Source organism: Gorilla gorilla, chromosome 7, assembly GCF_029281585.2.
Source record: "Gorilla gorilla gorilla isolate KB3781 chromosome 7, NHGRI_mGorGor1-v2.1_pri, whole genome shotgun sequence".
Taxonomy (NCBI): Eukaryota; Metazoa; Chordata; class Mammalia; order Primates; family Hominidae; genus Gorilla; species Gorilla gorilla.
Genome location: NC_073231.2, coordinates 53,024,717 through 53,037,701, shown reverse-complemented (window position 1 = coordinate 53,037,701; position 12,985 = coordinate 53,024,717).

Genomic DNA, 12,985 nt, shown 5'->3' with positions numbered 1-12,985 from the left:
TTTCCTTCCCTAGTGCACGGAACTGCTGTCCAGGACTGTGCTCTCCGACTACCTCAGGGAGGATTCTGTTTTGGGAAAAGTAAGCCAAAACCTATTGATAAGGGTTCAAAAATGTTTCACTTTTTTCTCTCTCTGTCGGATAAATCTGTCAACTCTAGATTTCAGGTCCCTTCTGAATTGACTCAGTTAAGGTGAATGGTTGTGAATGAGGTCCCTTAGAGTTCTGTGTTTCTGTGCCTTTAATACTAAGATTTAGTCCATGACATGAAAACCAGTTTAGAATGGAAAAGCTTTAAGTACAAACAGATTAACACACGTGACCATGTGTTTGCTTTAGTCTGAGTGTAGAACTCAAATTTCTGCAGTATTTAATTTCTACAGTTTCCTTCTGAGCAGAAAAAGAATACCATAAAAATGTTTGCAAACATTTTATATGGTGATCTAGGGTCACGTCTCCAAGTTCTAAGCTTCTGTGGCTCCACGCACACAGGTTCCCTAATGTTTACTATACATCTGTCACTGTTCTGTTCTATTAGATTGCCTTAACTATAGGCTTGTCCTAATGTAACCATCCAAACCTAAGGAAGGAGAAACTTAAGTGACTCTGTGAACTTAGTGAAGTGACCAGATTTAGGAAGGCTAAAACCCAGAGGAAATAAAATGGAAAACTTGAAGGTGACAAATTAAAGTGGAAAAATAGATTAATTTTTTTTAAACTTTATTGTGCTGAGAAACAAATCTATAAATTCATTAATTTTATTTTAGAGACTATCTCTGGATTCCTGGAAATGAAGGATTCATTATACTCTTAGATCAGATATAATACTGATTTCTGTGTATACGTTAATAAACTTTTTTAGAACAAGTTCCATTTCTTTTATTTTTTTCTTCCCTTCTTTCACAGGTGTTGATCCATTTCTAATTCATCTTTGTTTCTTCATAATGGAGTGTTGTGCCAGGTACTGTTGAGGGTACTAGCTGATCACCAAACCCATTTACTCTTCTTTCTTAGTATAGAATTGCATTGTCCAGCTTCCCTTGAAGTTAGGTGTAGCCATCCAGGCTTAACCTATTGTTAAAAAACCAACAAGAAATTCCCACAAGCAATCTTTCATGCTGTTTCCCTTTTTTTTTTTTTTTCTTTTGGTAGAGATGGCATCTCACCATGTTGAACTCGTGGCCTCAAGCGATCCTCCTGCCTCAGCCTCCCAGTGCTGAGATTACAGGCATAAGCCACCATGCCCAGTCTCTCTTTTCCCTTCTATGGCCACATGCTGAAGATGGCAGAACCACAAGTTAGGAGTCTTAGTTTCTGAATTGGAACTCTTGGAGAAGAACCATCTAGAATAACTATTTTGGACTTTACATGAACGAAGCAGACTCTTCGGTTACGTTTAGCTGTCAGCTTTATCGTAAAACATACTTGGGATTCATTGATGAACAAGACAAGCTGGCACCTGTAGTCCCAGCACTTTGGGAGGCCAAGGCGGGAGAATGGCTTGAGGCCGGGATTTGCAGATGAAACTGGGCAACATAGCAAGACACTGTCTTTACAAAAAATAAAGAAAAATTAGCCAGGCACGGTGGCATCTACCTGTAGTTGCAGCTGCTCAGGAGACTGAGGAGGAAGGATCGCTTGAGCTCAGGAGTTCGAGGCTGCAGTGAACTATGATATGATAGTGCCACAGCATTCATAATCATCTCATCTGCTTGCTTTGCTTGTTGATTGGTTGCATGTTTCTCTCATAAGTGCAGGGACCTCGTATCTCTGTCTATTCACTTCTATGTGCCCATCATCTATTATATTGCTGGCATAGAGAAGGCCTTTGCTATAAACTTACAGAAACTTGGATAAATGAAAGGCACCAGGCTAAGACAAGCATGATACCTGCCCTTTTGGACCTTACAGTATAGAGTAGGGAAAAGATATTAAGTCAGTAGTGAATATACAATTACAAATCTGTTAAGTGTGATTAAAGAATAGAGTGCTGTGAGAGAAGGGAGAAGTAAATTAAATTGAGACCTTAAAGAAGAGTAGACATTAGCCAAACTAAGTCATGAAGAACTTTCCAGGCAAAGTCTCTTGGGGTAGGGGGAAGCTTGGCAAGTTTCAGGAAACAAAACAAGGCAGTGTGGCTGAAAGGATCAAGGAGAATGGTGCCAGTCAGGATGAAGTGGGAGCTAGGAACCAGATCATTCAGAATCTCGTAGGCCATGTTAGGGGGTTGCAATTTCATCGTAATAACAATGGAAATTCATTGAAAGGTTTTAAAAGTGGGGGATAAAGTGATCAAATTGGTGATTTTAAAATAATCCCTCTGTTACATGGAGAATGGATTGGAGGGGGAGAAGTGAGGATGTGGCAAAACATTTTAAGAAATTTATTACAACAGCGCAGGATGGCTTGGTCAGGTCCAGGGCCACCAAGCAAGGTTGTGGAGATCGTGGCACAAGGGAGTAAGTGTGGCTGAAATCCAGCCCCACTGTCTGCCCAAAAGAAGAGGCTTCTTTCTCTAATTTGCATAAAGGTTAGCCCAGAAATGACAGTGGTAGCATGGAGATGGAGCAAAGTAGACAGATTGGGATATACTTTGGTGGCAGAATAAACCGGACTTAATTAACTGGAGTGCAGGTTAGAGAGAGAAAGAGGTCACAAATGAATACCAGGTTTCTGCTGGGAACCAGTGAACAGTTGGAAATGCCATTTGTAGAGATAGGCTAGATGGAAGATTTGAGGGTAAAGAGTGTAGTTGTCAGTTTCAGAAGAATAAACTCCTCTGAGATATGACCTAACCCTCCCAGAAGGAATGATTTGCATCTTCCTTTGAGAGGACAACTCATCCTCTTCCCTTGCTGGGTTTACCCAAAAGGTGGTGGTGCTTGAGGGTGGAGGGGGGTAGGAGTAGTCTTACGAGATGGGCACTCCTATCCACTTGAAACTCAAGATACTAACTCAGACCTGTAGCAAAAATAGAGTAAGACTCTAGAATAAAGCTGATGCTCTTGGATATTTTCAATCTTTTATTGACAGGTACACAGGGAGTGGCAAAGGAGATTTTTACATGAAATTATGAGTACAGACCAGGCACAGTGGCTCATTCCTGTAAACCCAGCACTTTGGGAGGCTGAGGCAGGTGGATCACCTGAGGTCAGGAGTTCAAGACCAGCCTGGCCAACATGGTGAAACCCCGTTTCTACTAAAAATACAAAATTAGGTGGGCGTGGTGGCGGGTGCCTGTAATCCCAGATACTCAGGAGGCTGAGATAGGAGAATCGCTTAAACCCAGGAGGGGGAGGTTGCAGTGAGCCAAGATCATGCTGCTGCACTCCAGCCGGAGCAACAGAGTGAGACTCGATCTCAATTAAAAAAAAAAAGAAAAGAAATTATGAGTACATTCCCCTGTATATATATATATTTACTTTTTATTATTAATGTTGTTTGGTGCTAATATACAGCTATGTAAATAAATCCAATCTCAATATTCACTTGCACTTGGCTCCTTGCAGTTTTCAAAACATCCAAATTCTATTTCTGAATTTCTAAAATATCTATCCTCTAAATTTTGAAATATATTTTTCCATTTTTGTTTTGTTTTATTTTTTGTTTTTTGTTATTATTATTTTTTGAGACGGAGTCTCACTTTGTTGCCCGGGTTGGAGTGCAGTGGAGCGATCTCGGCTCACTGCAACCTCTGCCTCCCGAGTTCAAGCAGTTATCTTGCCTCAGCCTCCTGAGTAGCTGGGATTACAGGCACCCACCACTAAGCCCAGCTATATATTTTTCTTATACATAATTGCTTTCCTGAGTCCATTTTGCCTCTCAGTTTGCAGTCTCACCTTCCTATCACCTAATTCCCCCTCATCATTTCCCCTTCCATCTGTTAGTTTGCTGCGTACTAGCTGCTTTGGCTTTACTTCTTGGATAATTTTCCCACTTGTTTCCAAAGAGTCAAATAATATCAAGCAATAAAAGACTTTGATCTGGGTTTTAGCATCTTTATTGCTGTGCTTTATCATAGTCCTTTTAAATATAGATATACATTGAGTGTAACACAAAGATTAAAATCTGAATAAAATTGTAATTAATGTGGAGCGTATTTGGTTGATGTTAAAAGCCAATATTAGTTAACATAAAAAATAACATCATGTTTACTTGACTAAAAAAAACTATGTGATGCCTCCGGTAGTCTTTCTCACATAATCTCAGAATTTAAACATTCCATAATCTGACTCCTGACATTGGTAGAGGAGGAAAAAAAATTATTTTCCCTCTACCCGTGTTGTTAGTTCATTGGCTGGGGCTCTGCAAATTAGATGGACAAAAGACAGATTAATAAAAGCAAAGATGTATTAACCTGTGCGTGGTACAGTTATGGGAGTACTCAGTGATGAATAACTCAAAAGTGTGGTGGTTAGAACTTGTTCTTCCATAGCATTGTAACAAAATAACAATAAATTTTTAGAAAAATCCTACAAAGGAAAGGACTTTGAGTTTCTAGCGTAGCAAATTTGGGAAGTAAATTTGAGAGAACTAGCAGAAGATGAAAGCTAGGTAATAAAATTTGTTATGTATTATTGAATCCTAAGGGTCCAGAGTTGTCTCCAGTGATTAACTTTTGTCTTTCCTGGTAAAGGGGTGGGGGTGTGGGAGTAGGCAGGGAGGAGACACCTTTACAAAGCCAGGATTACAATTTGGCAAGTCTAGCTCCAGAGCCCATATTCTAAATAACTAAACTATGCCGCCTCTAACAGTTTAGTTTGTCTTTTATGGTAATGCCCCAGTCCTTCTTCCTCAGTTGTACACATGTAGGCACTCGTGTTCCAGTGCATTCCCTTCTCCAAATCACCCTCTACCTTTTATCCTCATGCAACGTACTCATATAAACACCAAGTTCATTCACACCTGTGTGCCTTTGTTCGTCTTTCAAATGATCCAGAGTGCTCACTGCCACCTTTCTTTTATTTGTTCTCCCCAAAGGCTTCCCAACCTTCAAAGTCTCTTTGAAATTCCATCCTCTCCTAAAAGTTCTTTCTTCTACCTGCAGTAACACTATTCTCTCCCTTCTGTGTCTACACTTTATGCCTAACTGTCCCCAGTAGTGTTGAATTCTCTACTTTTAAGTTTTTGAAGACTAGGCATACACAAAAAGATGAGGCAGCCAACTTAGCAAAAGATGAGAAACATTGATTAAACAGAAACAATCAGTTTTGCTGAAACCACAATAATGGCATGACTAATAGAAGAAAGGCCATCTCCAAAATAAATTGTCTGCTTTCTTGCTTTTCATGTAAGCTAATTTGATATTCCACTTTCACTAGTCTGCTTGTTTTTACCTCATTTATTAAGACAGTAAATGGATATAGTGTATCTTTAGCCAGGCGCAGTGGCTCATTCCCATAATCGCAGCACTTTGGGAGGCCGAGGCAAGCAGATCACCTGAGTTCAGGAGTTTGAGACCGACCTGGCCAACATGGTGACACCTGGTCTCTACTAAAAAAAAAAAAAAAAAAAATTAGCAGGGCGTGATGGCACATGCCTGTAATCCCAGCCACTTGGAAGGCTGAGGCAGGAGAATCGCTTGAACCTGGGAGGCGAAGGTTCAATGAGCTGAAATTTGCACCACTGCATTCCAGCCTGGGTGACAAGAGTGAAACTCAGTCTCCAAAAAAATAAAAAAGGATATAGTGTATCTTTAAACTGGGCGGTTCTACTTGTTGTCCTGCAGGCAAGGTATCAAGACATTGGACAGGGCAGACAGAGGGAGAGCATTGTGTATTAAAGAATTTGATTTAGGAAGAAAAGAAAGCAAATTTTTATTGAAAAAGAGACTATAAGGTGGTATTTGATAAAGAGAACATTCCAAAAAGTTAGAATGTGCTTGCAAAAAAATAAATAAATAAATACAAATCTAGAGCCATATGGCTTTCTGTGAATTTAAAACCATCCAATGCTAATCTTTTACAGAATAACAAAATTGAAAGCATAAACTCTTAAATTTTCCTACTATGTTTGGTTTCACAATTCTCTAGCATGACGAAAGGTACTTACTTTTAATCTATAGCACTGTACTCTACTTTTCTCTACACAGTTGTAATTTTTCCCGGAAAGTCACACCAATGATAGCTACTACTTATTGGATATTTACTTTGTATGAAGCTCTTGGCAAGCATTAAGTCACTTAATCCTTAATCCACAACTCAGTGATACATATATTATTATTTCTTTTTTATAGTTGAGAAGGAAAAAAGTTCAACAAGTTAATTGCCCAAGGTTACAGTGTGGCACAACCAAATACAAATCTAAGTTCGTCATTTGCCATAATCCATGGATGCTCTTAACTATTGTTTCATCCTATTTCTTTCTTAGTCACATATTTCTAAATATCCGTTTGAGATGACTTCTCACCAGTATTGTGCCATAATTATTTTAAGGCAGGACCACATTGTCTCTTTCTTTTGAAACTACCCTCAACAGTTAGTACACTGAAAAGAATTTTAAGTGTTAATGAATAAGTGGACATTAATCTTTCTAATGAGGTCAGGTTTTCCAAAAATTTTTTAATGGGAATTTTTTATTAAAAGCCTGCCTTTTAAAGAAATTGAATTTTTAGTTTACTTTAAAACTTTTGGAAAAAGAAATTTTCAGGCCCAAATGGTTTCATTACTGAATTCTATCAAACATTTAGAGAAGAAATAACACCATCTCTTTCAGAGAAAAGAGGAGAGAACACTTTTCAGCTTATTGTATGAGGCCAGCAAAATTAAATGAAAACAGGACAGAACTACAGATTCATATCCTTCCTGAACATAGATGCAAAGGTCCTCAACAAAATATTAGCAAATCAAAATCAGCAAACTGTTAAAAGAATAATACACCACAACCAACAGGAGGTTCATGCTGGGAATGCTAGCTGGGGCACTGTTAGAAAAGCAAGTAAGGGGCCTGGAGCAGTGGCTCATGCCTGTAATGCCAGCTGAGGCAGGTGGATCACGAGGTAAAGAGATCGAGACCATCAACATGGTGAAACCCCGTCTCTACTAAAAACACAAAAATTAGCTGGGCGTGGTGGCACGCACCTGTAGTCCCAGCTACTCGGGAGGCTGAGGCAGGAGAATCACTTGAACCCAGGAGGCAGAGGTTGCAGTGAGCCGAGATCACGCCACTGCACTCCAGCCTGGTGACAGAGCAAGTCTCCGTCTCAAAAAAAAAAAAAAAAAAAAAAGAAAAGAAAAAGGAAAAGCAAGAAAGGTTATTGACTACACTAGCAGACTAAAAGAAAAACTACCTGGCCCTGGCGCGGTGGCTCAGCCTGTAATCCCAGCACTTTGGGAAGCCAAGGTGGGCAGATCACGAGGTCAGGAGTTCGAGACCAGCCTGACCAACATGGTGAAACTCCGTCTCTACCAAAAAGACCAAAATTAGCTGGGCATGGTGGCGTGTGCCTACAGTCCCAGCTACTCAGGAGGCTGAGGCAGGAGAATCACTTGAATCCAGGAACGGGAGATTGCAGTGAGCTGAGATCACGCCACTGCACTCCAGCCTGGGCGACAGAGTGAGACTCTGTCTCAAAAAAAAAAAAAAAAAGAAAAAGAAAAAGAAAAACTACCTGATGACGTCATTTGATGCAGAATAAGCATTTGATAAAATTCAGCATCCATTTATGCTGAAAACTCTCAGTAAACATACGCAACCTGATAAAGAATATCTTCAAAAAGACCAACTACAGGCAACATACTTAATGGCAAAAACTTGAAAGCCGTGAATGGAAAGAAGGCAAGGATGTTTACTCTCAAGATTCCTATTCAACAGTATACTGAAAGTCCTAACCAGTATAATCAGGCAAGGAAAAGAAAAGGCACACAGGCTGGAATGGAAGAAACAAACTGTCCTTATTCAGTCAGCATAATTGTATATGTAGGAACCTGCAAAAAAACCTCCTAGAACTTAAAATTGAGTTTAACAACTTCACAGGATATGAAGTCAGTGAATGATAATGAATTCTGTTTTTTTAAATTTTTATTTATACTTTAAGTTCTATGGTACATGTGCACAACGTGCAGGTTTGATACATAGGTATACATGTGCCATGTTGGTTTGCTGCACCCATCAACTCATCATTTACATTAGGTATTTCTTCTAGTGCTATCCCTCCCCCAGCCCCCACCCCCGACAGCCCCTGGTGTGTGATGTTCCCCGCCCTGTATCCAAGTGATCTCATTGTTCAATTCCCACCTGTGAGTGAGAACATACGGTGTTTGGATTTCTGTCCTTGTGATAGTTTGCTCAGAATGATGGTTTCCAGCTTCATCCTAGTCCCTGCAAAGGATATGAACTCATCCTTTTTTATGGCCGCATAGTATTCCATGGTACATATGTGCCACATTTGCTTAATCCAGTTTATCATTGATAGACATTTAGGTTGGTTCCAAGTCTTTGCTATTGTGAACAGTGCCGCAATAAACATACATGTGCATGTGTCTTTATTGTAGCATGATTTATAATCCTTTGGGTATATACCCAGTAATGGGATGGCTGGGTCAAATGGTATTTCTAGTTCTAGATCCCTGAGGAATTGCCACACTGTCTTCCACAATGGTTGAACTAGTTTACACTCCCACCAACAGTGTAAAAGTGTTCCTATTTCTTCACATCCTCTCCAGCATCTGTTGTTTCCTGACTGTTTAATGATTGCAATTCTAACTGACGTGAGATGGTATCTCATTGTGGTTTTGATTTGCATTTCTCTGATGACCAGTGATGATGAGCACTTTTTCATGTGTCTGTGGGCTGCATAGATGTCTTCTTTTGAGAAGTGTCTATTATATCCTTTGCCCACTTTTTGATGGGGTTGTTTGTTTTTTTTCTTGTAAATTTGTTTGAGGTCTTTGTAGATTCTGGATATTAGCCCTTTGGCAGATGGGTAGATTGCAAAAATTTTCTCCCATTCTGTAGGTTGCCTGTTCACTCTGATGGTAGTTTCTTTTGCCGTGCAGAAGCTCTTTAGTTTAATTAGATCCCATTTGTCAATTTTGGCTTTTGTTGCCATTGCTTTTGGTGTTTTAGTCATGAAGTCCTTGCCCATGCCTATGTCCTGAATGGTATTGCCCAGGTTTTCTTCTAGGGTTTTTATGGTTTTAGGTCTAACATTTAAGTCTTTAATCCATCTTGAATTAATTTTTGTATATGATGTAAGGAAGGGATCCAGTTTCAGCTTTCTACATATGGCTAGCCAGTTTTCCCAGCACCATTTATTAAATAGGGAATCCTTTCCCCATTTATTGTTTCTGTCAGGTTTGTCAAAGATCAGATGGTTGCAGATGTCTGGTGTTATTTCTGAGGCCTCTGTTCTGTTCCATTGGTCTATATCTCTGTTTTGGTGCCAGTACCATGCTGTTTTGGTTACTGTAGCCTTGTAGTATAGTTTGAAGTCAGGTAGCATGATGCCTCCAGCTTTGTTGTTTTTGCTTAGGATTGTCTTGGCAATGCGGGCTCTTTTTTGGTTTCATATGAACTTTAAAGTAGTTTTTTCCAATTCTGTGAAGAAAGTCATTGGTAGCTTGATGGGGATGGCATTGAATCTATAAATTACTTTGGGCAGTTTGGCCGTTTTCATGATATTGATTCTTCCTATCCATGAGCATGGAATGTTCTTCCATTTGTTTGTGTCCTCTTTTATTTCATTGAGCAGTGGTTTGTAGTTCTCCTTGAAGAGGTCCTTCACATCCCTTGTAAGTTAGATTCCTAAGTATTTTATTCTCTTTGTCGCAATTGTGAATGGGAGTTCACTCATGATTTGGCTCTCTGTTTGTCTATTAATGGTGTATAGGAACGCTGGTGATTTTTGCACATTGATTTTGTATCCTGAGACTTTGCTGAAGTTGCTTATCAGCTTAAGGAGATTTTGGGCTGAGACAATGGGGTTTTCTAAATATACAATCATGTCATCTGCAAACAGGGGTATTTTGACTTCCTCATTTCCTAATTGAATACCCTTTATTTCTTTCTCTTGCATGATTGCCTGGGACAGAACTTCCAACACTATGTTGAATAGGAGTGGTGAGAGAGGGCATCCTTGTCTTGTGCTGGTTTTTAAAGGGAATGCTTCCAGTTTTTGCCCATTCAGTATGATATTGGCTGTGGGTTTGTCATAAATAGCTCTTATTATTTTCAGATACGTTCCATTGATACCTAATTTATTGAGAGTTTTTAGCATGAAGCGCTGTTGAATTTTGTTGAAGGCCTTTTCTGCATCTATTGAGATAATCGTGTGGTTTTTGTCATTTGTTCTGTTCATGTGATGGATTACGTTTATTGATTTGCGGGTGTTGAACCAGCCTTGCATCCCAGGGATGACACTGATTTGATCATGGTGGATAAGCTTTTTGATGTGCTGCTGGATTCAGTTTGCCAGTATTTTGTTGAGGATTTTCGCATCGATGTTCATTAGGGATATTGGTCTAAAATTCTCTTTTTTTGTTGTGTCTTTGCCAGGCTTTGGTATTAGGATGATGTTGGCCTCATAAAATGAGTTAGGGAGGATTCCCTCTTTTTCTATTGATTGGAATAGTTTGAGAAGGAATGGTACTAGCTCCTCTTTGTACCTCTGGTAGAATTTGGCTGTGAATCTGTCTGGTCCTGGATTTTTTTGGTTGCTAGGCTATTAATTATTGCCTCAATTTCAGAGTCTCTTCTTGGTCTATTCAGAGATTAAACTTCTTCCTGGTTTAGTCTTGGGAGGGTGTATGTGTCCAGGAATTTATCCGTTTCTTCTGGATTTTCTAGTTTATTTGCATAGTGGTGTTTGTAGTGTTCTCTGATGGTAGTTTGTATTTCTGTGGGATCGGTGGTGATATACCCTTTATCATTTTTTATTGTGTCTATTTGATTCTTCTCTCTTTTCTTCTTTATTAGTCTTGCTAGTGGTCTATCAATTTTGTTGAGCTTTTCAAAAAACCAGCTCCTGGATTCATTGATTTTTTTGAAGGGTTTTTTGTGTCTCTATCTCTTTCAGTTCTGCTCTGATCTTAGTTATTTCTTGCCTTCTGCTAGCTTTTGAATTTGTTTGCTCTTGCTTCTCTAGTTCTTCTAATTGTGATGTCGGGGTGTCGATTTTAAATCTTTCCTGCTTTCTCTTGTAGGCATTTAGTGCTATAAATTTCCCTCTACACACTGCTTTGAATGTGTCCCAGAGATTCTGGTATGTTGTGTCTTTGTTCTTGTTGGTTTCAAAGGACATCTTTATTTCTGCCTTCATTTCGTTATTTACCCAGTAGTCATTCAGGAGCAAGGTGTTCAGTTTCCATGTAGTTGTGCAGTTTTGAGTGACTTTCTTAATCCTGAGTTCTAATTTGATTGCACTGTGGTCTGAGAGACAGTTTGTTGTGATTTCTGTTCTTTTACATTTGCTGAGGAGTGCTTTACTTCCAATTATGTGATCAATTTTAGAATAAGTGTGATGTGGTGCTGAGAAGAATGTATATTCTGTTGATTTGGGGTGGAGAGTTCTGTAGATGTCTATTAGGTCTGCTTGTTGCAGAGCTGAGTTTACGTCCTGGATATCCTTGTTAACCTTCTGTCCCATTGATCTGTCTAATATTGACAGTGGGGTGTTAAAGTCTCCCATTATTATTGTGTGGGAGTCCAAGTCTCTTTTTGATTAGAAACTAATCTTTTTAGGTCTCTAAGGGCTTGCTTTATGAATCTGGGTGCTCCTGTATTGGGTGCATATATATTTAGGATAGTTAACTCTTCTTGCTGAATTGATCCCTTTACCATTATGTAATGGCCTTCTTTGTCTCTTTTGATCTTTGTTGGTTTAAAGTCTGTTTTATCAGAGACTAGGATTGCAACCCCTGCTTTTTTTTTTGCTTTCCATTTACTTAGTAGATCTTCCTCTATCCCTTTATTTTGAGCCTGTGTGCATCTTTGCATGTGAGATGGGTCTCTTGAATACAGCACACTAATGTGTCTTGACTCTATCCAATTTGGCAGTCTGTGTCTTTTAATTGGGGGATTTAGCCCATTTACATTTAATGTTAATATTGTTATGTGTGAATTTGATCCTTTCATTATGATGTTAGCTGGTTATTTTGCCTGTTAATTGATGCAGTTTCTTCATAGCATCAATGGTCTTTACAATTTGACATGTTTTTGCAGTGGCTGGTACTGGTTTTTCCTTTCCATGTTTAGTGCTTCCTTTAGGAACTCTTGTAAGGCAGGCCTGGTGGTTACAAAATCTCTCAGCATTTGCTTGTCTGTAAAGGATTTTATTTCTCCTTCACTTATGAAGCTTAGTTTGGCTGGATATGAAATTCTGGGTTGAAAATTCTTTTCTTTAAGAATGTTGAATATTGGCCCCCACTCTCTTCTGGCTTGTAGGGTTTCTGCCAAGAGATCCACTGTTAGTCTGCTGGGCTTCCCTTTGTGGGTAACTCGACCTTTCTGTCTGGCTGCCCTTTACACTTTTTCCTTCATTTCAACTTTGGTGAATGTGACAATTATGTGTCTTGGGGTTGCTCTTCTCAAGGAGTATCTTTGTGGTGTTCTCTGTATTTCCTGAATTTGAATGTTGGCCTGCCTTGCTAGTTTAGGGAAGTTCTCCTGGATAATACCCTGCAGAGTGTTTTCCAACTTGGTTCCATTCTCCCCATCACTTTCAGGTACACCAATCAGACTTAGATTTGGTCTTTTCACATAGTCCCATATTTCTTGGAGGCTTTGTTAATTTCTTTTTACTCTTTTTTCTCTAACCTTGTCTTCTTGCTTTATTTCATTAATTTGATCTTCAGTCACTGATACCCTTTCTTCCACTTGATCGAATCTGCTACTGAAGCTTGTGCATGCATCATGAAGTTCTCATGACATGGTTTTCAGCTCCATCAGGTCATTTAAGATCTTTTCTACGCTGTTTATTCTAGTTAGCCATTCATCTAATCTTTTTTCAAGGTTTTTAGCTTCCTTGCAGTGGGTTCAAACATCCTCCTT